General features: G+C 33.3%; 1 long non-coding RNA gene across 1 annotated transcript in view; it reads right to left on the bottom strand.

Moving 5' to 3' along the window:
- Nucleotides 1-23,830, bottom strand: part of LOC134855473 (uncharacterized) — a 67,960-nt gene extending 44,130 nt beyond the window's left edge. The window contains exons 1-2 of the long non-coding RNA XR_010164494.1: nt 23,115-23,830; nt 20,084-22,047 (exon numbers count right to left, since the gene is read on the bottom strand). This is a non-coding gene — a long non-coding RNA (uncharacterized LOC134855473). The remainder of the gene's footprint in view (nt 1-20,083; nt 22,048-23,114) is intronic.
- Nucleotides 23,831-25,644: the final 1,814 nt, after the last annotated feature.

The raw sequence follows: 25,644 nt of genomic DNA on the forward strand, positions 1-25,644 counted from the left end.
TATATCGATATTGGTTGTTCTGACTCTTTGATCGACTGTATCTATTTTGTGACAAATTTCGTATATTTCTTTGGTTTGGAGATCTTCCTCGATAATTATATCTGTAAGGTGATTGTTGTTTAGAGGTATTATAGTTATCAGGAAGTGGTTTCCCTGAACTATTGTTACTATGAATGTTTTTGTTTGGTAAATTTTGGTCTTTTTTCATATATTGGTAACTGATTTATTTGGTTTTCTTTGTTTTTGTGGTTTGTTTTGGTTATCTTGTTGTTTTTGTCTACCTTCAGCAATGTTGTGTCCAAATCTACGGCAATAGCTAAACCATTTTTTAATGATGTTTTGCTTTTAAAATTTGGGTTGTTCTCGTAGATATTTAAAATTTGAGTGATTTTTGCAGCTAATTCAGTTTCAGAGTCATGAATATTGTTTATTTGTGAAGTAGTACTTTCAAGGTTGCTTACTTATTGTAATTTTAAGTTTTCTGTTTCTTCCAATTTCATTGTGGATTTGGCTTGTTCTAGTTTATCTACTAGCTTTCTGAACTCTACATCTGGTTCTCGAATTGAAGATGGATGTGATAGTTGTAGAAGAGTGAGAAGAAGTGGGGGGAGGGGTGGTTTATGACCCCCAGGTTTTAAGATAGGGAATATACCATCCGGTCACCCAGCTATGTATTAAGATAGGGTATAGAGTCTACATTATATAAGGATAGGGAATGGGATTACCAATGGTAAGGTTTTATGGTTTGTGTGATGGTAAGATAATGGTTAGAAAAACAAAAAATTTTTGGATTTTGTGTAGAAGTGTCTAGTTGTTTCGCAAAATCTCGGCGCGCGTTATCTAATTGTTAAAATTTACTGGTTAATTACGTGTAGATTGTGTAATGAAGATCTTTTAATTAGATTTTTGGTACGTGGTAAGTTTCAGATGGTGAGATGGTAAGTTTTGAAAAAATTTAGGCACCCGAAATTTTTGAGCTCGTTTTTTGCCAATACTAGCGTTTCTTAACCAACTTCTACAATTTGTGATATGTAAGGACTAACTTGTCTTAGAAAAATTCGGTATGGTAAGTTTCAGAAGGTAAGTTCCAGGAAATTTTAAGAAATTTTCTTAAGCTTTACTTGCAAATACATTTTTATCTTGAAAAACATTTTGATCTTAAAAAATCGAAAATTTTTTTTTTGGATGGTAAGTTTCAGATGGTAACTTTTGATTTAAAGTATGAGATCATAAACTAATAAATCAAAAAAAAAATTCTTTTCTTGAAAGAATCTTTTAAACTCTTTAGATTTATATTCCCTCTTAGGGAAAATTGTCAAGAGGGGATTATCTTTGACAGGTTAATTATTCCGCTCCACGGGATATCAGGAGAATCTTGACAGCTCCTCATGGTTGATTACTTTGGTATCCCACTTAATGTTTTATTCCCCAGGTTATCAGGAGAACGGATGACAGCTTAATTACACTTATTAATTTTATGACTTATTTTATCTTTTTTCACATAATTATCCCACGATCATATGACAGATAAATATTAGCAGTTCCCCACAGAGTTAATGAAGCGCGAGTTACTTTCTTGAGGGAATAAACTCTTAAGTTTTCATAAAAAATTGATATACATTCAATCAAAATTGCATGAACTTTTCATTGGAACTAAGATAAAATTATGCAAAAGTTTTTAAGTTTCGACCAATCAGATGTTTTTATCTTGTTCTTAATTTTACCTCAACTGTTTTATTTGTTCTGTCATATTTCTTGCTACGATTCATTTCATTTCTCTTTTATCACTTTGTCTTTAATCATTAAAAAAAATCTTTGAAATTTCCAAATTTTCCAAAAAATTATTATCCAAATTTGTCAATTGCTCTGCCACGGTAAAGCTTTAGACTGAGAAAAATGTAGTATCAAAGTTTTTTTGTGTCTGATATTTTTGTACAAAAAATTTTCCATCTTTCTCAGAGTAAACTTTTAGGAAAATCATACAATTTACTAGAAGTTGGTTACAATTTTCGTAAATTTATCTACTCTATCGTTAATTGGGGGACTACAACATCCATATTCCACCATCATTCTCCGTATTTCATCAAAAGGATAGTTACTAAGATGCTTTTTGTGAGAAAATTAAGGAATTTAAAGAGTTAAATTACATAAATAATCAAACAATTCACGACATCGTATAGTAAAATTACTGCAAAATTTACACTTACAAAGAAAAAATGCAATTTTAGTTTTTCACTTAAACAGCATTCCCTCTCTCTATTTTTTCTGGAGCTTTAGGTCTGAAGAAAAGCAAAATAGATAGTACAGAGATAATAACAAAGAAAAGATTACAGTATTTTTATAGGAACCTGAAAGCTCAAAAAAATAAACATTTTTAGCGACTGTTCCGAATTTGTCAATTTGAATGTTTGATAGTCTTTCTCCCAAGACTATCACTTCCGTTACTTGCTCCAAGGGAAATTGGAAAAACACTTCTAATCTCAAGCTTTCTCCAATAAGTTCTGGATAAGGCAACTGTTCAGCTGCATCCTGTAGTGAAGTCAAGTCGAAAACTATAATACACTGATTTTGAAAACATTCCATGGGAAGAGCCGGAAAAATTTCGTTAAACTGCATTGCTTTCATTGTTGTAACTTAGAGACGACAAGAAGAAATTGTATCTAATGAAATAATTGCTCTTACCCCCGAATAATTCTAAGCTCTCTCAAATGAAATTGTTGATAATTGAAAGAATTGTCATAAAAAGATCGCGCAACAGCCGAGTTTGTATTCATTGCAACAGTTATCCTTCTGATTGGGGCATTATTGAAAACATTATGTTGAATAAATTGGTTTTGACGAGATGGAATGATGAAGATTCTTGCTATAGTTTCCATGTAATTGTAATGAGCAGGTTCCCTTTCCAGATTCCATTGCAAATATTGATGATTCGGTTCAGCTACTAAAATTCTTTTTGTAAACAGTGGACAATCAACATTTTTCAGACTATCATTTGGATCATCAGACAGCATGTAAAAATTAGCCTAGCTCGAATTAGTTTAATTCGAACTTTACTTTTTGTCTCAAGTAAACAAGTCAATGGCTAGCCTGCCATAAAGTGAAAAGGTTATCCCTGATCCTAAAGAATTTGCTCTATCAGTGAACGGATACATATCAAATGCTTCAGGATATTCTTCAAAACTATACCCGTGACAAGCAAGTATTCCTTTATTACTCACTGCCGACGAGTTGAATTCGTTCGATATTCGTGTTTTATGAGGATATAATCCATTGGCGTTGTAAACCATTGTATGATTAAAATAAACTTCACAATTGGAGAATAGAGAATGTAGTACATTGTTTACATAAGTTAAGCAAGTTTGTGGTTCCTCATCTGAATCTTCCTCCAATTTTGCTTTATGTTCTGCTTTTTTTTTAGAAGCTTCAAACAAATTTCCTTTGAATAATTGAAGCTTTAAACTGAGTTGGGTATCACGCATATCCAAATAAGATTACGGTACGTCTCAAAATCAGATTCAAAACTGCTTTCATCTAGAGAAGTACTGGGAATTACTTCTTGTATGTGTGATGAAATTATTGTTTCCAAAACTGGGATTTTATCAAAAAACTCCAAAGACAAATTTTTAAAAGCTCCGTACCGAAAATGATTTGATTTACACTCATTTTATCTTGTCAAAAATGTCTTTGCGAGAGCGACTGATTTTTTAACTACTTTTTCGAGAAATGGCTCTTCTTGTTCAAGACTTGGATTTCTTTTTTTCACCTCCCAATTGTTTTCGAATTGTTTTTGTTCCAACATCTTTTGCAAATGTTTTGAGTTTTTTGCGTCCACTGACATTTTCTCCAATCTCTGGAGCAGCAATTTCAAACAAATCTGCTCCGATTCTTTTTGCAGCTGGGACTATATGTTTTTTAATAAAGGGAATTGCAGTTCTCCCAAGAGTTTGTGCAAGAGCACCAAAAAATGTTCCACGCTGTCTTGCATGTCCACAAAAAATAGGAAAATTAGCCGAACTTTGAGCAACTATTTCAGTTGAAGTATAAATCAAAAATGCTTATCCGAAATCTTGCGAATCAAGAGAAAAACTCGTGTAATTCCTACGGATACAAAAGGAATTATTTCACCCGTAGTATCCCTTAGTTCTGTTTGTATGCTGCGGAAATAGTTTTTTAAGAGTTTTTTAAATTGTAGTTTTGTGAAGGATTGATAACTCATGTACTGTCCTGTAGATATTTTGTCTACATTTTTACTTTGGAAATGAAAAGAATAGAACGCAGTAAAGGAGTTTTTGTATCGCCTTTTATATTATATTCTATAATATCACTATAAATCATTAGGGAATGTATTCTTATAATGTCGTAAGAATACTGAGGATAATGTGGTCCTTTTCCTTTCATTATAACACCTGTCTGATTTTGTTCTAAATCACAACCAAAAATTTGATTCAAATCAGCACTTTGAATTATAAACACTGATTGATCTTCAGGTAAATGAATGGCATTTTTTTGTGTAATCTTCTCTACTGATACATAAATTCCGTTACATTCATATTTTTGTACGCCCATACGTTTTCGAACTTTGTCATTCACGGCTACCACTTTATCAACAATACTTGGATACAATCCAGGTTCAATAAGCATAGGTTGAATCTTTCTTTTTTCCTCAGGACTTTCTCGCACATTTATGAAAGTAAACTTTCCACCTGTAACATTTTGGTACAATGAAGGGTACGATATTTCTGAAATAGCAACCTCCCATTCTCCTTTTAGATGTTTTTGTTTCGGTAGAAAATTTGTAAAAGAACTAAGACTATTATTCGGATAACAATTAAAAGAAGCATTAGAAACTAGCTCAATAGTAAAAGAATCCAAGACAACTGATCGAAAGAAATTCAGTTTAAAAATTGACTTACCTTTAATCTGAACATTTTCTCAGCTTTTTTTCATAAAATTTTCCCAGAATTTTATCTTTTTCGAGATCTTTGATGATGTATGTTGGAGGTTTTTTGTAGATATTGCCGAAATTTCAAAAATTTTGTCTGTAAACTGTGGCTTGTCTCCTTTTCGGAACGGAATATTTTTTTTCGAAATTCTAGTTCTTTCACCAATTTTGAATTTTAGTTTAGTATATTTCTTGAACGATTTGTTTACAATATTGATGAAAAATCAACGTTTTTCACATCTCTGGGAGATTTTCCAATTGATCGATTTTTGCGACAGTTCAATGTAGAAACAAATTGCTGCAATTTGGGGACAAAATTTTTACCATGATCTTCAATGTAACGTTATATTATATGTTTTAAAGACTGAATTGCTCTCTCTGCAAATGCAACTTTTGTTTTACTCATTGTTGAGTAAATTCAATGTCTTTCTCCTTGCAAATTTTAAATAAATGTTCCTCCATTTTATGTACCTTTATCAATCCAAAGTTTTTCAGGAGTGTTTTTTCGAGAATTTTTTTTTCTGAAAGCTTGTGAAGTGTTTTTGGCATACTTTGTTTTCATTGTTTGAACTCTGACAAATCTCGAAAAAATATCTACAGCAACTAATAAATACTTGACTCCATTGTTTTGACTAGCTAATTTGTCTCCAAAAGCCAAGTCCATACACCAGATTTCATTGATTTATTTACAAAACGGTTGAAAATTTCGAAAACACCTGTTTGGTGGACCAAATTTTGTATACAATGTCTTGGATTGTAAAAATTTTTCTACTTTCTTTTTTGATAAACCACTCGCTTTACTCAAGAATTGAATCGAACCGTACGCAGCTCTGCCCCTAGAATACAATCTGCTTAGTCTTACCTTTTCAGATTTTGAAAGGGATCCAAGTTCCCCTATCTTTTGCTTTGGCATTCTTGTTAATGAAAAGATTAGGAGGAAGTTGAGTTGCTTCCAAAATAATAAAGTTAATATCTGGAAAATCGGTATTTTTTCGCGATATTTTTTCGAGAATCCATAATTAATTCAATATTGTGCTTATTGTTGCTCGTTTTCGACCTCGCATTTACAGCACTGTAAACAGAATCAAAGTTTTTTGGTTGGTACAATCTCCTCTTTTTCTTGCATTTGTTCTAATTTTTGTTTTATTGTATGTGTACTTTGTGATTGATAAACTGAGTACGGAATTAAAACAAACTGTTCAATACTATGTCAATCGTTTAATGACAAAAGGGGTGATGATAGATATCAATTGTAACCCTTTAGTTGAACTTAAAATAATACTTTTTTTGTGTAGAGCAGTTCTTTTTTGTGTTAGTTCTGAAATTTCTTTTCGATATTTTACTACGTCTTCTTTCCGAAGATCTTGAAGCTCTCCTCTTGATAGGTTTACTAAACACTCGCTCAGAAACTGAATGAAATCTTTCGGGCAATTGAGAATAAATTGTTTTCGAAGCCTTAGGGAAAATTTTTGAAATATTGGGAGAATAGAGACATATTGTGTACTCATCGTCCAAAAACTTTGTCTCTATTCCAGCTGGTAAGTAAAATTTTGTTAGAACTGACCCACTATTAGAGCAATACCTAAGTGAATCAAATTCTTTTGGGGTCAAACCAAAAAGTAAATGACCATAAGGAACGGATGTTGCATCTTGATACCACTTTTTCAATTGGGATCCTAGACCTAGTTGTTGACTTAATTAATTGATTTGTAAAACATCCCTCGGCGACTTGAACAAGACTATGTGTGTATTTTGTATATCTAAATCTCTTCCTAATTTGCTTTGATGAAATAAATTGTGTTTGATGTATATTGTATTCAGCCCCCTGTGTCTCCCAGCAGTAGAAATTTTTACAAACTGTTTAGAGTTTGAGATTTCTTCACAAGAATCATCAAATATAGGCAAATACATAGTTCTGTTCGCGGAAGATTTTCAATCAAGTCAAAATGTACTCCTTGGATAAATTTAAGGTTTTTTCTTTGCATTTTACTATAAAGAGGTTAATAGTGTTGATAAAAACAAAAAATTTTGTCGAATGCTGGTTGAAAAGTACCAATTTTCAACCAATCAAAAATACGATGAGATTTTTCAGATCCACTGGAACCAACTAGTGAAATGAAAATTCGTTCTTTGGTAGACTTTATTTTATTCACAGCTTTGGAGAAGGTAGAATATAACTGACTGTACTAGATAAGATAGCTACCTAAACTGTTGTTTCTTCACATGTTGTGGATAACATAATTCGAACGATTGCACATACTAGCATCAAAATTATAACAACAAAATGGCACAAAAAGACTAAAAGAGATCTATTAAATGTACGTCCAAACAGTTTCGATGATTTTTGTTCATGCTTTGCTTCATCATAAACAAAATTTCTTAAGTTTGTGGGCTTGTCACATTGATCGACCATCCCAATTCCAAAAAGAAAAAAGTTGACAATGAAAATGAATTAAAGTTTGAAAATGGTAGTACATTAAGACTAATATAAATTACAGTTTGTTGGAAAAAACATCAAGTCCATGTTCCGTAAGCAATTGATTTTCTTGCTGCACAGTGAAGAGTTTTTGCATGACGAAATGGGTAGTTGCTACACCTCCAATCATCTTCTTCATCTTTGATGAACAAGCGTAGACATCCAAATTAATAATCTTTGTTTCCAAAAATTCTGACAGCATCTTACATTTTTCATAACCTTTTGCAAAAACTTCCGTTTCTGTGGCTTCTATATTTTTCAATATTTTTCAAGTTCAGTATATTTTTCGTAACCACTGCTCCAATTGATTCCATGAAGATGCTGTGTACACCAGAATGATTGGGATGTTGGTTTGAATTTTTTGGAGTAAGAAAGGAATATCTTACAGTTTGTCCATCCTTATTAACTCCTAATTCTTTCACTATATTGTTTTCAATACATTGAATGTCCAAAAAAACTAGACTCATTCTGTTAACAGTTTTCTCTGGAGTTTTTTTGGGTAAAGGGATTAACAATGAAACAATGCATATACTGATGAAGCAAATATTTTAACATATAAACGAAAAATAATCCAGTCGCGTGACCAAGAAAGCATGAAATGGGGAGACTAGGTGCAACATAACAATACCCAGGTCCTTTTTTCGTAGTAGCCTAAAAATTTTGAACTTTGCAAAAAAGTAATCCATACAAGAATTTTCGTTCCAACTAGTCCTCCAAAAGGAAACTTTTTGGTGCATTTCTTTTGAATTTCTGTCCGGGTCCAAAACAAAACAGGTACAAAGAAATAATTTTTTTTTCTGATGAGAAATCTTGCTTAATACTCTCAAAAAATCTTAGAATTCCATTCGATTTCTGTACGTTCATTTTCTACAGTGCAGTCGTCAATAATGATGCAAGATTTTTTGAAGGTCTCTACAAATCCTAGTATTGAAGGAGGCATATCGAGTAATTTATTATATTCTTCTCTTTGTAGTTGAAAAGATTGATTATTTTTACATTGATTTCCATTTCTACGATAGTCTACAAGTTCTATTTTTTTTGGTATCGGATCTGTATCCTATGTGTATTTTTCTTCTACCTCTACCATTATGCAGAATCCACTCAAAATGAGATATTTGTGAGTCTACATCCAAATTCGGCAAGTTTGGTAAATCTTGTGATTCTATAAGTGTTAGTGAAATTTTTTGGGACTTTTCTTCAAGAACAATATGGAAAAAACCCAACTTATTGTGAAATTTTAAGATTAAATTTCTTGAAAAACCATATTCCAACTCATACTGTTCAACACCAATACTAAATGAAAAACGATTTTGAGGATAATTAGTTAAATTACAAGACAAAAAACATAAATAACACAGTTTATTGTACATTACAGTTCTCAACAAACATAAATTCTCCCAAAATTTGGGACAATTCTTTGAAATCGTTCAAAGTATAGTTGACATAGGCAACTTGTTTCATTGCTTCATTCTCTTTTGCGACGAACAGTCGAATCTGAATGTAGGAAGGATTGTTAACATTGTACTTCTTGATCGTGACACAAACTTGTCTTCTATTGTAAGTTGCTATGTCATACACTTTGTTGCAATTGGCAAGCTCCTGATCCATTGTTGACTCCTTGTCAGAAGTGAAATCCAATATAGGAACGAGTCCAAGGTTTTCAGCATCGTGAATATGAGTATTTCTAATTGCCGAGATTGCTTCTCTTTTTCACCAAGAGAGACTTGCTGTCTTTTTTTCGATTTGTCCCAACTCATTTTTCTTGAATAGTTGAAAGCAGGGTTCAAAATAATTTTCCCCTTGTAGGATTTTTGGGACCAAGCAAATCTCCCAATTCTTGTTTGATTTTTTGAAAAGTCAATATAGTTGGGGCTAGTGTATTTTCTTGTGTAAATTGTTTAGTAGGAGAACAGACTGATCAGATGAAGAGAAATGAGTGAAATCATTTTGAGATTAAATGAAGTTGGAAGTAAACAATATGAGTCATTCACTTAACCATAAAAGGAAATAAAACTATAATTAGAAGTTCTGAGTGAAATTTCCAAGTATGGAAATCTGTAGGTGTTAGTGTTCCTATATAAATCCACAATTCTCAGCAAAAAAATCATTGTTCCAGATGGCTGCAGCTATGTGTCAAGCTCTTCCCAGCTTCTATTCAGATTACTGTCAAAATCACTATTTATTTCCATTTCCAGTGATTTTTACGAAAAATAAGTAGTACCCAATAGAATTTGTGTCTCTACCCACAATTCTTTTTGTTTTTTGGAAAATTGTAAGTTCCACATACTTCTGATTGGTTCGATCAAAATTTACAACGATTGGGTAATTCTCATTTCACATACCAAATTATCGATTGTCTTTACACTTTGTACAAATACAGATTTTATTCGAAAGTTATTTCATCAATTGGCGAAGTTTTCAATCAACTTGACCGCGCTGTTCTTCTTAATTTGAAAAGAAAAGGAACAGAAAAAAACACCAAGTGTTGCAAAGAAAAGACTGCTACGGAAAAATATTTCACTATTCATGTTCTAACCAGAAACTAGCTTCCACACAAACTATTGGTCCAGCTTTTCTAGAAAGAGTTCGTAAAGTACAAAACTCAAAATATGAACATGGTTTGTTTAAAATATTTGACTGTTTTTTGATGGTTATGAATTTTGAATTGGTGATTATGTCAATTTTTCAATAAAAATTTTTTGATAATCTATTTTTTCTCATATGTTTACGAAATTATCAAAATTTTCCGAAAAAAAACTCAACGTTGTCAGAAATTTTGCAAAAAGTTTTTCAAACAAATGAGAAAGATGTAATATTTCTTTTGATTTTCAAGAAGTTGCAAAAAACGTTTCAATTTTTTTAACAAGTTGTAAAAAAGGTTTCAATTTTTTTGACAAAGTGCGAAAACTATCAATTTTTTTGACAACATGCGAAAAGTGTTTCATTTTTTTTGACAAGATGCGAAAAGTGTTTCACTTTTTTCCTACAAATGCGAAAAGTTTTTCACTTTTTTCGATAAAATGCGAAAAGTATTTTACTTTTTTCGATAAAATGCGAAAAGTGTTTCAATTTAACCTACAAATTGCTAAAAGTGTGTGAAATTTTATGCAAAACCCATTAGATAACTATTTACTTGTGTACAATTTTTCTAGTGTTTTTCCGAATATGTTTGCATAAATTAATCGAGTTTCTTAACAAAGTTCGGAGCTCTAAATTAAGATCTAATTGTTTTCAATGGTTTACCTTGAACCTCTCATCTATTCTCATAATTAAAATGAAATTGAAGAAAATAATTATATACAGAAAACGAAGTCAATACCAAACAACAATTATTTACAAAAACATTTAATCAAAGAGTTGTCGAGCAGCAGAAGAGTTTTGGAGCTTCTCAATAGATCGCAGATCTGGACGCGGTTCCATTGCTGGTGGTTGTTGAGGAGCTGGAGACGTCATTGTTTCTGAGAAACCCTCATCTTCATCTATTGTGATGGGGTTTCCGGCTGATCCTGCTTCCTAGCACGGAAAGAGGAAGTCGTCGACTGGTTGAGCTACATATCTTGAGTCAGGAATCTCGGGGTAGTTCACTCCCACATGATCAGAAACTTCCTCCATCATTTGCATTTCTTCAAGTTGGTTCTCTGTCATGGGTAATTGAGTCATATGAGGCTCATTGAAGTCGCTTCGCATCACTTCCACCGTATGCCAGACTTGGATTGGGATGTCCATTCGTGCCAGAAAAACTCCAGAGAGTGTTTCTCGCACTTGAATTTGTACTAGATCAGGCGAAAACTCTACAGAGTACATGAGATTGCTGTTTTGCACTGAGAAGATCATTTTGAGCAATAAACTGAATTAAAGAGCTGAGAGAGGGGTAGCTGACGGAAGATAAGTTGAAATTAAGGTATTTAGAGCTGAGAGAGGAGGTAGCTGACGGTAGTTAAGTTGCAAATAAAATGATTTTTAGTTAGGAAATAGGGTACCTCCAACTCGAATGTGTGGGTTTGACCAATCATAATTGATTTTCTTTATTTGGATTGTAGTCGTGTTCAATCAGATTTCAGCTACTTTTTATGGCATTCTTGGATAAAAATTGTGTTCAATCGGAAAAAAAGCTCCATTTTGGGTTTGTCGTTTCCAATAAAAAAAACAATCATTTTTGTTCTAGTTATCGTATCCAATCAGAAGACTTTTTTAAGGACCTAAATCTTCCAAATAAGTAAAAACACACACAAAATCAATTGCAAAAATAAATGACCAAAAGTTGTTTGCAGTAAAAACAAGAAACATTGCTGATATAAGTAACAAAAGAAAGAAAACTAATAAAATTAACATCTCTGCAATTTTTTTCATCAGGTTAATTGAGTTTTTTGTATGTAATCAATGAGAAATTGCTGATTTTTGAGCAGATAGTCAAGTTCTTTAATTTTTATCTAAGTTTGGGAGCATAACTCAAAGTTGACAAAATTTTCAAAGCAAACCTATGGAAATCTCATTCCAAACTGAATCAAGCAGGATTTTGAATTTTGAAAATCCTTTAAAAAACGAAGGAATAAAGAGTTTTGCTGAGCAGTTTTTACAAATTTGGGAATTGGATCGGGGATAAAAAGAGTTTTTGATGTATTATCGTACATCTTTTTCTTTAATTTCAAACTCTCGAGAATAAACAAAATTTCATTCCTTGTGAGGTGTAATTTAGCCGTAAGTGCTTGTCAACATTTCCTGGTTGTTACTGAGATGGAGAATGGGAGGCATAATTTATATAACTTTCAAATGTCAAAGTTAGATACCAAGATTATCAACGAGAAGCTTGAAGAAATCTTCAACAAGCTGGATTCCATTACAAAAATCAAAATCACTCTTGGATTTGTTCTTCGTAATGTCACAACGGGAAAATATCGGTTTTACTACGCACACGAAAATAATACTATGTTCGAAAAATCTCATTTACTGTCTACGAAAGCGGATTTGATTGAAATCCTGGGAAAAGTTGAAAAATTTGATATCGTGGAGCAATGCATTCAAGAACGTCTGAACACAAAGTGGAGGTTCAAGTTGATCACAAAAGTCACCATTTTTGCTGCACTACTGAAAAACATCCCAATGGGATGTCCAGACTCTGTCTTGCCTGAACCTTTACTACGACATAAGCAAGTAAACTGTCTTTTATCAGACAAAGATAAACAACCATACAAAGATCATCTTTGTCTTTTCCGTGCGTTAACATTGTATTCGCATGGTCATAGTAACCTCGATGCTCATACATCTCAGCTGTTTACAGAGTTTATATCAGAATCTGGATACGATCAGAAGAACTTTCATGGAGTGTCAATTGATGATTTATCTCTTGTAGAGGGAAAAGTTGAACGAAACATATTCATCTATGATTTTGATATTCAGGAAGAAGAATATGTCAGAGAGTTAGCCAGGCAAAGTATAAGAAAATTCGAGAAAAAAAAAACAGTCAAATTGCTAAGATTCAATAACCATATCATTCACACGAATGATATTTATTCCCTCTTCAAGTGTTTTTGATGTCCTAGCTGTGACTGTTTCTTCAACAGATCAGACAACTTCAACAGACATCTTCTAACGTGTAAAGATCGAGTGCGACACATTTATCCAAAGAATAAAGACTTCGAGAAACGCTTTTTGAAAGGTTAGAAAGTTTCAATATCCCAGTTTCGAAAGACAGCACACTATTCAACAACCTAGCCATTTTCTATTTTGAGTGAACTGAAAGCTACATAAACAACAACCTGGATTGGAAAACACGTTCCAATATCTGGATCAATATCTTCGAACCTGATAGATGAACCAATTTTCTTTATAACAAGGATCCGCAAAAACTTATTATCGATTTTGTAATCAAACTCGAATTTTTGGCTGACAAAAATAAGCTCAAAACGAGAACTTATTTTCAAGATGTTGAAAAAGTAGTGAATGAGCGGATGTCGAAAATTTTCCAAGAGTTGAATGAAAGATGTCGAAATCATTCAACTGAAAATTTTGAATATGAAGACGATTGTACAGAAGATACAGAGGAAATTGATATGTCATCTCAGTTTTTGAGAATGTAGAAAAATCAGCTGATTGATTTGAAACAAAATCTGGAGAGGTATGGTAACACGTTATCTGTATTTGGGTTTATCAATGAAAGATAAGACCTGAACTTGATCAAGAGCAATCTGATTCCCTACTTAATCAATGATAAAGAAGCTGAACCTATGGTTATCAAAAAGGCTAACGATTTCATATCCTTCAAGTTTGGAGACATTCAATTTCTCGACATCATGAAATTTTTGGGTGGAGCAACATCTCTAGACTCTTTTCTTAAAGCCTACAAAGCAAGTGAGACAAAAGAGTTTTTCCCTTATGAGTGGTTTGACACTGTGGACAAGCTCGAGAATGAAGAATTACCTCCATACGAAGCCTTTTTCAGTAAACTGAGAAATAACAACCCTCTTGATAAAGACTTTAAGGATTATCAAAAGTTGAGGTCAAGTGATTTGATGAGCAACAAGCACTAAAGAAACTTCAAATCAAGTCTTTACCTGCATCTGGATTGGATAATTACAAATATTTACAGGAGGTTTGGCAGAAACTTGAAGATGACTACATTTAAAGATTTTTTGCAGTGATACAACAACAAAGATGTTGTTCCAACCCTTGAAGCAATGCAAAAAATGGATCAGTCTCATCATCAGAAAGAAATTAATATGTTAAAACGTGGATGTACTCTTCCAAAACTGGCAAATACTTGTCTGTACAAATCAACCAATGGAAAATTCTACCCTTTTTGCGAAAGTGATAGATTTGTGCGAGAAAAATAGAGAGGATAAGACGGGCCGGCCCTCAATTGTGCTTACGCGAAAAGCTGTTGTGGATGAAACCTTTATCAGGTATTCATCAAATGTTTGTAAATCAATTGTTGGAATTGATGCGAGCCAGCTCTATCCCTATTCAATGTGTCAAGACATGCCAACAAGATTGTACACAAGATGGGAGCTGATTCCGATATGCAAAAAGTCAAGGCTAGACATAACCGATCTCGAAATTTTGAGAACATGGTCATGTCTTACTACCAAGAAACCAGACCAGAATGCAGAATTGAGAGCTTCCACACATTTGAAAATCAAAAAAAAAAATGACTGTTTCAATGTTGATGGATATTGCGATCACTCCAATAAATTGTTTGAAGCAATTGGATGCTATTATCATTTCTGTCCTTGCCAGGAGACTCGTCCCTCACTTAGCGATGAAGATATTGAGAGAGGAAACAAAAGGAGAGAGATGGATGAATTGAGACGTGAGTATATTCGCAAAAAAGGATACAAAATTGAAGAGATGTGGGAATGTGACTGGTGGCACAACTTCAAAACGAACGAAAAAACAAAAAAAATCATATTCGATCCTGTTTCCCTACAAAAGACCTCTCTCTACTGACTCTTTATTGAAAAAAAATAGGAGATCTCTTTATGGCTATATTCACGGTGACTTAGTTGTTCCAGACAAACTGAAAGCAAAATTTTAAAACTTCCCTCCAATTTTCAAAAACACTGAAGTTGGAAGAAATGTGACATTGGGGAATATACGCAAAATTATGCCATTGAAAATGATCTTCTTAAACATTCCCAGCGAATGCTAATATCTAGCTTTAAACTAGAAAATGGTTCCATCGTTACTCTTCTTTTCAATTTCTACATGGAACTTGGCTTACAGTCTACAAAAGTTTACCGATTTATACCGTATCTCCCTCGAAAGTGCTTCAAAAAATTTGTTCAGTCGGTTGTTGATGCTAGAAGGGAAGGAGACGAGAACCCTTTATCCGGTGTTGTTGCAGAGACTATGAAGCTTTTGGGTAATTCATCCTACGGTTACCAGATAATGGACAGATCGAAACATACGATCACAAAGTATTTGAATGATGAGAAAACACACTAAGCCATTAATGAACCACTTTTCAAACGATTGAACACCGTTCAGAAAGACTTGTACGAGATTGAGTTACTAAATTCAACAATTGGGCACAAAGAACCAATAACAGTCGGATTTTTGATTCTGCAGTACGCAAAGCTGAGAATGCTTGCGCTTTATTACAATTTTTTCGACAAAATTTGTGATGTCGATAAGTTTGAAGAATTAGAAATGGACACGGAGTTGCTATATTTAATTCTTGCTGAGGAAAATTTGTATAATTGTATTCGTCCGAAGAAAAAAGGTTACTGGGAAAAATCGAGAGAAAAAGATTGCAGAGATTCATTCAGAGCAGATTCAAAATAGATTTTTTTCCACGAACATTGAAGCACAGTAAACGAGAGCCTGGTCTGTTGAAAAAAGAATTTAGGTGTACGGAGATGCTATGTTTATGCAGCAAGATTTATTGTTGCTATGACAGCAAATCAGACAAGAAGAAACAAAGGATTGATAAAAGATTTCTAGAGGAATCCGGTGATGAACCTATAGAAAAATACAGGAAAGTACTCAGCGAAGCAATCAACTTGACTTCAACAAACAGAGGGTTTAGAACCATTAATCATATGGTTGCTACATACGAGCAAACAAAGAAGGGATTGAGCAATTTTTACCCTAAAAGATAAGTTCAGGACGACGGAATACACACAAAACCCTTGAACTTGTAAATAACTGATAGTGTAATAGCATTCAATTCAGTATTGATTAACTAACTATAAACCTGTGGTAAAATGATTATACGAAGCAGTGATTTACATAATTCATCTTTTGAATATAACTTTTTTTTCAAAAAACATGATTTTTTTCTCGAAGTTTCGTTAGGTTTCAGTATAGTTTTAGATAGTTTTCTCGTTGAATCAAACCTATAAAACAAAAATCAAAACACCTAAACCGTAGAAGCTAGCTAAGAAACCCAAGTATCGGCAAAATCGAGCTCCAAAATCTCGGGTACCTAAATGTTTTCAAAACTTACCATCTTACGATCTGAAAATTACGTAGATTTTTGCGAACGAGATTTTTGCGAAAAAAAACTAGACACTTCTACACAAAATCCAAAAAACTTTCGTTTTCTTACCATTATCGTACCATCACACAAACCATAAAACCTTATAGCTGAGTGACCGGATGATATATTCCCTATCTTAAAATATGGAGGTCATACACAACCCCCCCCCCCACTTCTCCTCACTCTTCTACTACTTGTCATGCTCTTTTTTATAGCTATTTTTTGTAATTGAGGTGTTGGAGTCATCATTAAAATTTCTGTCTTTTTTTGTGTTTTTATAATCATGCGTATTAAGGGAATATGCTTTTCTTACTAATGTTTCAATTCTCACTGCAAGTTGTTTAATTGTTTCATTTGGGAGTCTACAAACTTCATTGCAAAAGACTCTATGAAGTAGTTTTTTTCAGAGTCGAAGAGTTTTGAAAATTCTTGTGCGAATCTTTTCCAATCTGATTCAATATCTGTAGTTCAAACTTAAAACCAATTTAGGGCTGCGCCATCAAGTGTGGTTTGCTTTAGAGCTGTGCGTCTAAATATCAAATTTTGATGAAGCAGTGTATTTACTGGTTCAAGTCCTATATTTAAAATCAAATTTGCTGTGACTGCAATTAAATAATCTTCTACCGAGTACTCGGGATCTGTTCCTGTGAACACGATTAGTGGCTTATTTGAAGATATAGAGGATCCACCCATAAGGTATGGATTCATAGTCATTTGCAGTGATTCTGCGGCATTTGGTATTTGAGAAACATTTGTAAGCTGAGTTTTTGTTATTTCGTTTTGTTGTAAGTAATATGGTATCGGATTTCATTTTGCATATGAGTTGGTTGGTAATTTTGTGTGTTTACTGGGTTTTGTGATTGAAAATTCATATTGTGTGACCTTGGGTTATGTCTTGTTTGTCGTATTTGTTCGTTCTGTGGCAATTGGTTCAAAAAGATTGAGCTGATAGAAAGGATCTGGTTGATCAATGTTCCAGTTTGTGTATTGTTGATTTGTGTTGAATCGTTGTTAACTTTGATTATAGCATGCTTCACCTTCTGAAAAATGTGGTTGATTTCTAGCATGGTATTTATTTGTAACGTTTTTATTTTGTTGAAAAATTGGATAACTTTTGCTATGGTCTTGTGTAGTTATGATTTTACATATTACCTTTGTCAAGGATGTGCCATTTTATCTTTAAAAGTGAATTCTCGTGCACATGGACTATTTCTTTTTTCGAATAAATTTACAATTAAGATGTGACAAAATTGTACTTGTCCTCCGGTGGGATCAACTTGTGGATGTATAAGAAATGGGAGTATCGAAATATCATCGAAATTTTTGTTGTACTAGATCACGTTTAAATTGTAAAACTGTTAGTGTGTAGCATTCAAAATGTAATATTGGTTAATTCCAATTAAATGGACGTATTGGTTTGTTGATAAATGACTTTTTATTTTGCATTTTTCTTTTATTGATGATGGTGATGTGGCTTCTGAGTCAAAAAATTTGGTCGTCACTTGGTTTATTTGTTTAGCTTAAGCTTAAGTGTTTTAGCCTGGGTCATCTAAGAGTAAGGGATCAAGTGAAGGATGAGTAACCGAAGTTCTTCGTTGTTTATCCTAATTAAAATGGTCAAAATCTTCAAAAATTCTATTGGTCCTGGGTCGTTGATAAGGGTTGGATAGTGAATTGACGTTTGAGGTCGTTAGACACTTAAGAAATGTGGGAGGGGGAGAACATAATAGTTCTATTTGTTCGAAGGAAAGCCTCAATGAACATATTTTAAAGAAATTTAATTTAATTGACCTTAAGGATCCAAGGGAAGACTTGATGATCTGTTATTTAAATTAAGATAACTTAAGTGAAAACAAGGATAAGCCTTGATAAGTTTAAAGATAAAATTTAAGTTGAAAAGGGTTTAAGGTTAGAGTTTAGATAATGTTAGTTTCTTGAAGTTTGCTGTTATTTTTTAGTGATGAAGCTGGGAGGAAGGAACGATGTATACAAATTAATAAAACTAACAATTATGTATTATACTAACTAATTTTTGTATTTTTTTTTCAATATATATTTTTATTTAAAATGTTTTAATTTACTGCAGATTTTGGGGGAGAACGACTTGTGTTGTTTTTATCAGTCGTTATTTTATAAATAGCAGGTTTAGCACCCTTAAGGCTACTGAAGGTTTTCTTCAAATTTCATGTTAGCAAATGAAAATTTAAATTTACTGCGGAAAGGATTCTAAATACGTAGGTTTTTCCGGTTTCCGTCGTACTATCAGGAAATCAATCGGTAGATTTCTTCTTAGTCGTAGATCGTGCCTTGTACTTGGTCTTCTTGCAATACCTGGTGTTTCTCGTTTTGCTAGGAAAATTGAAGGAGAAATTGAGTCGTAGAGACATTTATAATTGTCTAATTCTAAAATCTATTTTTTTTCGAAATCTGAAGTTGTTAAGGTTTTGTTCGAGACTTTTGGTCGCACCGGATGAGTTATATCCCATTGACTATACTCATATAGTAATTTCAGATAAAGTACACCGTCTGCACGTCACGCTATCTCATTTTCGGCCGGATAGATTCGTGCAACTACTTAGTCTAATGCCGATCTTGGTCTCACTCCTAGTCTCAATAGATCTAGTGTATACTGGTTTATGCGAGTTAGTTTCCAGAAGGAGAACAACTGTATTCTAAGTTTAACGCAAATTGCTCTGGTGCTGAAACTAAAAGCAGTTTCAGCACTTACAAATAAGTGTAAATTTTAGAGATGAAATATGATTGGTTAGTTAGGAATATTTTATAGAAATAGAGAATCAATTTTATAACCAATTATAAATTCCAGTTTAGAACTGGTTCCAATACGGCGTCATGCTACCATAATTTCATCATTTCAAATTTGACCAATAAATTTTAAGCTGCGAACAACTTACAGAAATTGTTGTAATTGGTACCAATCTTCGGAGCATGACATATATAGTCTAGCTCAGCGCAAACCTAAGACTTGATCTCTCGCGAAAGAACAAACAAATTCCACTCTGATAACGAGTAGTGACAATCCAAACGATCGTCAGATATGTTAAGACTAGCGAACTGTGGAAATCTCTTACAAGATAAACGTTTGAGAGAAAATTTATTATATGATGGCAATATGATTTATCAAGAAAAAACTCTGGGTTAAAAAAAAAACTGTGACATAATCAGTTCAGCATAAGTAAAAAATTATTGGACCAAGTGAACATCAATCAATTTAGGAGGGAGATAGTTCACTTGGTAAAAAGTAACATTTTTCAACATATTACATTCCAGCCTTTCCGCTTGAGTTTGTCATTTATTTTATGAGAGGGGGGACGGTAAAGATATTGTTCACATGGAGCCAAAATATCCAGAAGATAACTCGAAACTATTTATAATTGGATACAAAATTCTGTCTGGATAAAAAACGAGTTTCCACGGGTGTGGATAAATATAAAGTTTTTGTTAATCGCAAACCTGTTTAACCGGTTACCATTTTTTATGAACTTCATTTTTAACCTGAAAAATTTATCCTAGGCGTATTGTAGATCTAGAAAATGCTTGCCCTATTCTGAGCGTTCTAAGGATAGTTTCCTTCCAGCTGCATCATTGCTAAATTGTTTTCTCAATTTTTCTTTGCACCTGCAGAACCCTAGTCTTAATGAAAAAAAAATAATAATTCAGTGAAACTGACCATAGCAATTTCTTGAGGGGCATCCAATCATTTTCGTTAGACTTTTTGCGCTTTACTGTCAAAATCTTCCTAACTGCTTCACTGCCACACTGCTGAATTATTTTTTTTAGTTTTTCAAAGAACATTGTTCTGTTCTCAGGCACGAAATACAAAATTTGATCAACTTCTTTTCTTTCCGCTAATATGTGGCATTTTGCTAGTAGAAGTGATGTCTTCCCGCATCCTGCTTCACCGACAAAAAGTACGCGTTTCATTTCGTCGCTGTTATTGGCTAAAATTGCGTGCTGCTCTGGACTCAAAATGAAATCAGTCTCATTGTATGTTAGAGTTTCTTTTTTCTTTCGCCACAATGCGAAGGATTGCGATTGCCTATATCGATCATCTATGTCAGTTGTGTCGCACTTTTCTTTCGAAACAAAATTGAGGAAGTTCAAGCTCGAGAGTGCCAAAACTGAGTTTATATCAGGCAGAAATTCACAATTTGTTGATTTATCGCAACTGAAGATGGTCGAAAAGGGAGTACTGAGCTTTTCTAATGTGAGGTTTTTACTCAATTTGAACAAACTGGAAGTCACTTTGTTCGGTAAGTTCTGTTGATTTGATGAATTCTGATTCAAATCTGCTTCGAAGACGAATTTGAGGCATCCCAGAACATTTTCATTAAATTTTATGAGATCTTTCGTTTCATTCATTATCTCACCTGCTAAGAATTCTTCGAATTTCTCCTTTGATATATTTGGGAAGATAATTAGCATTGAGAAATTATGTCCAAGTATTGTTCTGAACTTTGATTCGCCAAGTTTTTCATCAAATAACATACAAAGCGAGTAGATGACAAGCTGAAAATGTGGCACTGTTTTCGTCAAAACCTGGCGAATTTTGTTTTGAATGGCGGTTTTGTTATTTTCTCTGCTTTCTGATAGCCCAATTTCGATTGCTGTTATTTTGTTTTTTCCCAAATACAGCCAATCGGTTTCAAACTCACCAGGTAACTCTGAGTTTTCATCCAACACTGTTTCGAAGTGTTTGCTGCTATAGTTTTTCAACATAATTCCGCTGGGTGACTCTAGCTGCGATAGGTACTTTTGAATGAAAAGAGTGACCTCGCCGTAATAAGATCCCCACTCACTTATTTTCGGCAATTCACCGTCGTCCGTTGTTTTGTATAACAAACTATCACAAATTTTGTCAATATCCGGAACAAAAACAAGTTTGTCTCTGCACTCCGAGAAATAAATCTCATAAACTCGGTGAGTTTCGTCTTTATTATTGAAAGTACATTTATCGTTGCCACCACATAAAAACTTTTTGGAAGTTATTTGGTACAACGTTTGCTTGGTTACCTTTTTCTGACTTTTCACAAATAGAGAAATTCCTGCAGAGTTCCGGTTTTGTGACGCAGTGTCGTATATAATTGGAGCGAGTTGATTTCTGTCTTTTATAAAATCCCATAATTTCGGGAAGCAAGATTGTTTGAGAGCTTTTTTACAAGCAGGTTCGAGAGCTTGTTTACAATCCTTAATATTTTTTTCCGCCCAAAAAACAAGAACCATGTCCTCTTTCGTGAGACTGTATTGTTCTTCTAACGCTAGAAATTGGTCTTTCAGCGAATTGATAACTAATTCAACGGAGTTTTGCTTAGAAACATCGCTGATCGTTTTTATTATGATAATTTTCTGGAAACTTGGGCCAGGTACCAGAACACATGCGTGACTGTGTTTTTCTGGCTGAGTATCTGTGGCTTTTTCCGACTTTTGTCCCCTCACAAGAAGTCCCTTGACATCGCTCAACATCAAGTTTTTTATTACTTTTTGATGGCTGAGAACACATTTCGTGAAGGGGTTGATTTGCTCAACTGCGTCAGGGGGGCCTGGGACAACCTTGAGAGTTTCAAGAAGCTTTGGCCAGACATCTTGAATGCTCAAGTTCTCTGTAGGCGGAACTCCATGAGACGATGAGCTAGCCTAAAACAGCAACGACGTTTAACTTTTCTCAGAAAACAAAATGCAAACATTTCAAAAAATTATTGTCGTAATTCGATCAAAAAAAATAAATTGATGTTTTTCCGAAGTAAAATTGTAGTAAACTATTGTTTCCTGCAAAATAGTTGAGGAATTGCAAAGTCAATATATATTAGTTCAATTTAATTTATATGCAATTTCAAAAAAAAAGATTCATAAGCCAAGAAAAACAAAAACATTTTTGACTCAACTTATTTAATAATTCAACCATTCTTGTTTATACTGCGGCTGTCATTTCAATAAATTTTTTAAATTGAAAGGGTATTAGATTGGTTGAGAAATGGTTTTAGCTTCTTTCTACAAATTAGCTCTGAAACTATGTTAAGATACAACTTATATATAGATCTGTTCCTGGTTCTGTTTATTTTAACAAAAGCTAAAAATGAGAAGCGTTAAGGGATTTTATGAATGCCCACATATCAGTCAGATTTGAAAAATCGGGAAAACAATGATTGAGAAATCTTAATTTGTTGCTAATTTTAGCAGTGTGGGTGTTAGACTTATAAAATTTTTTGGCTCTTTTTCCTTTTCCCCAAACTCAAACATGACTTTTATGGTCTAACGTATGGTTTTACAAGGTTAAATATGAAGACCAATAATGTTTATCATTGCCTAATTAGTCTGCATGTCAATTTTCGCGACAGTGAACAGTAACTTCAAATAAAAAAATTTGCAGGTGTGGGGAAAAGGAAAAAGAGCCAATTTTTTTCATAACCTTGCTTTTAGTCAGTGTTTGTCATCTTCTAACAAATTTTTTAGTTAAAGGGAACTCGTCATTCGCGAAAGCAAAACAAAAAAAATGCAATTTGAAAAGGGACCATTTTTTAAAGTGAAAAGTGGAAAATTAAAAAAACTTTGAGCAGTTCGAATGTAGATACTTGATCAGGGAAATTAACAAAAGAACGATGATTTTGAGCGGCCTTTTGAATTTTCGTAGGAAATGCATTTTAAATTCGTCACACAAATTTTGATCCTGATATTTCTGGAGTGTTTATATCCACAAGACTTACTTCCATTTGGACACTGCTCTTTGGGAAATTTTTTGAGTTGATGGTTGAGCCGATAATTACTGTTTCAAAAAGGGGAAAACGTTACAGGTAAATATAAAATCATTGAAACAAATTGTGGGCTGAGATAGGTGCAAATTTTAAGTTCAAGCTAAAAGAAGTGAATAAAGCTATGACATAACTGAAATGAACAAATACAGATTAAACAGATTAACTTCAATAAAAGATCGTTGAAAAAAGAGAATATCAAAAAGATAATGATTAATACAAAAATTGAATACAATAACTTGTTTTTGGAAATCCTAATCAAGTTAATTTTAGTTTACGGCCTAGAAGTTTCTATGCAAAAAATGCATCAAAACTGTTGAAATTGGTTGTTGCAGAATTTTTCATGCTGCAAAAGTTCCTTCCAAAATAAAACACGTTTTTGAATTAGATTGATTGTAAATTTTGTGACCAGCATTACCCAAACCTTCCGTTCCTTTTGCAAAACTGTTAATTGATACACAATAAGATGCAAGGTCGAAATGAATTTTCTATAATTAGAAGTAAAATTGGAATTTTAATGGTAGCAAAATGAAAAATAGCACTTGCATAGTTAGTTATTATGAGCTGAATATTGAATGCAATGTAATATTGATAACTCAGAAATAACTTGAACAATGTGCTGCAAAAATTGATTGATTTTGTTTTTTTTTCAGCATTAGCTGTTAGCTTTATTTAACAATCAACACACGTGCGTTGCTTGAAGAGCGTTTAAACAGAGTAACTTATCGACGCAACACCTTCTTATGAACAGTTTCTAGAAGGTGACTTCGGTATATTCGATAAGATTTTCTTTTTGTATTCAATTTCTTTAAAGTTTTCTCTAGACTTTGTGAGCTAAGTTTGCAAAAAACTGAAGAAAGGTGTGATTTTTGCACTCAGGTGGGATTTTTGCCATGAAAGCCTTGATCGTTGTTACGAGCACGCTTTAAATTCGTTTGTGAGTTTTTAAAAAATTAATGTGAATAGACACACTTCAAATTGATTTACTAGAGCTGAACCTGCCAAATTTTTATCTGTTAACAAAAACTTCTTTCCCAGCATGCACTTTTTTGAATTTGATTTTTTAAATAAACTAATTCAAAAACTTACAAAAATTGGATGTTAGCGTGTAAATTTTCAACTCAAACAAATTCAAATTCCCTTATCAGAAAGGAGGAGTGATTTTTTAAACAGTCTTCTCTTCGTCCAATTAAACTTACCTTACACAGATGACTATGAACAACGTTTTTGAACAAGGCAAACTTGAATATGATAAATCGCTAATGCATAGAAAGAAATTTTGCACCACTAGAATTACTAAGCTGAGGCAGCAATTTCTTCTGTACTAAGCAACGATGGGGGTCGGCAGACCCCTTGCAAATATATTACACAGAGGCGAAGCTGCTAGCGGCCTCGCAAACACTAGCGAGCTCACAACAAAAAAGAAGCTTTATAAAAAAAATTAAGAAAAAGTTTATTGTACCCTGGATTTAGTAAAGCTAGCTACGAATCGGATTTCAAGATTTCAAGTCTGTCGTCCTGCCCTCTCAGCCGACAAACCTTAGTTTTAAGTATTAAGACGGCGAATAGGAATGGTAAGGTTTCAGTGTGTATACCAAGGTGAGATAATGGTAGGAAAAATGAGTACACACGCTGAACATAATCACTGCTACTCCGTATCTTATTGAATTTCACACTCTACGCTATCTTAAAACAGTGCGCCAGACCCGAAATCTTTACTCTATTTTAATACATAGGGTCTGCCGAGCCTCTTCTCTATGAACACTTCCAAAATCTACAACTCCGACCAGAAACTGACAGTAGTTGAAAACTGATTGGTTGCGCGCATGAATTGTTCATACTAGACAGTCTAGAAGCGTCGATCACGAAACAATTCGGTTTAATGATGTTGAATTCTGTATATACAATCTCATCAAGCAATGAAACTTCGAAATATTTCATAGCGATTCTCAAAAGTTCAAAATTTAAAGCAAGCTTTCAAGCAAAAAATTCAAAATCCTCTTTTCGTATCTCATTGTGATATTCCTAAACTGCGTAGCGTGTTGAGGAAAAAAAATAAGAAAAGATACTGTTAATTTACTGTTCTTGATCTTGTCTTGTTAATGAAGTTAGTAGCTGAGATTGGTTACTGTTTTATAGCATAAGATATGAAACACTGACCAATTCATCTATAACGTTTTAGTAACACCAAATGGCCTTGACCACTCTTACATAATAATAGCATAATAAATATAGTTAGCACATATGGGTACTGCAGATGCAGTAGCTAGCAAACTGTCCTCAAGGCTACGTACTGCGGATGCTGCAGTACCACATTCCCCCAGGGACCAATAAAATGTTATCTAATACATATAAAATTTTATAAATAACAATACTACGAGTTTTCAGCTCAGTTTTTGTAGTCCCATTGATGCATGAAGGTTTTTTGAGTTTTAACTATAAGTTTTTTCTAACCTTTTCTTTCATTTTGAGTGTTTCTTAACTT

Source organism: Symsagittifera roscoffensis, chromosome 10, assembly GCF_963678635.1.
Source record: "Symsagittifera roscoffensis chromosome 10, txSymRosc1.1, whole genome shotgun sequence".
Classification (NCBI taxonomy): domain Eukaryota; kingdom Metazoa; phylum Xenacoelomorpha; order Acoela; family Convolutidae; genus Symsagittifera; species Symsagittifera roscoffensis.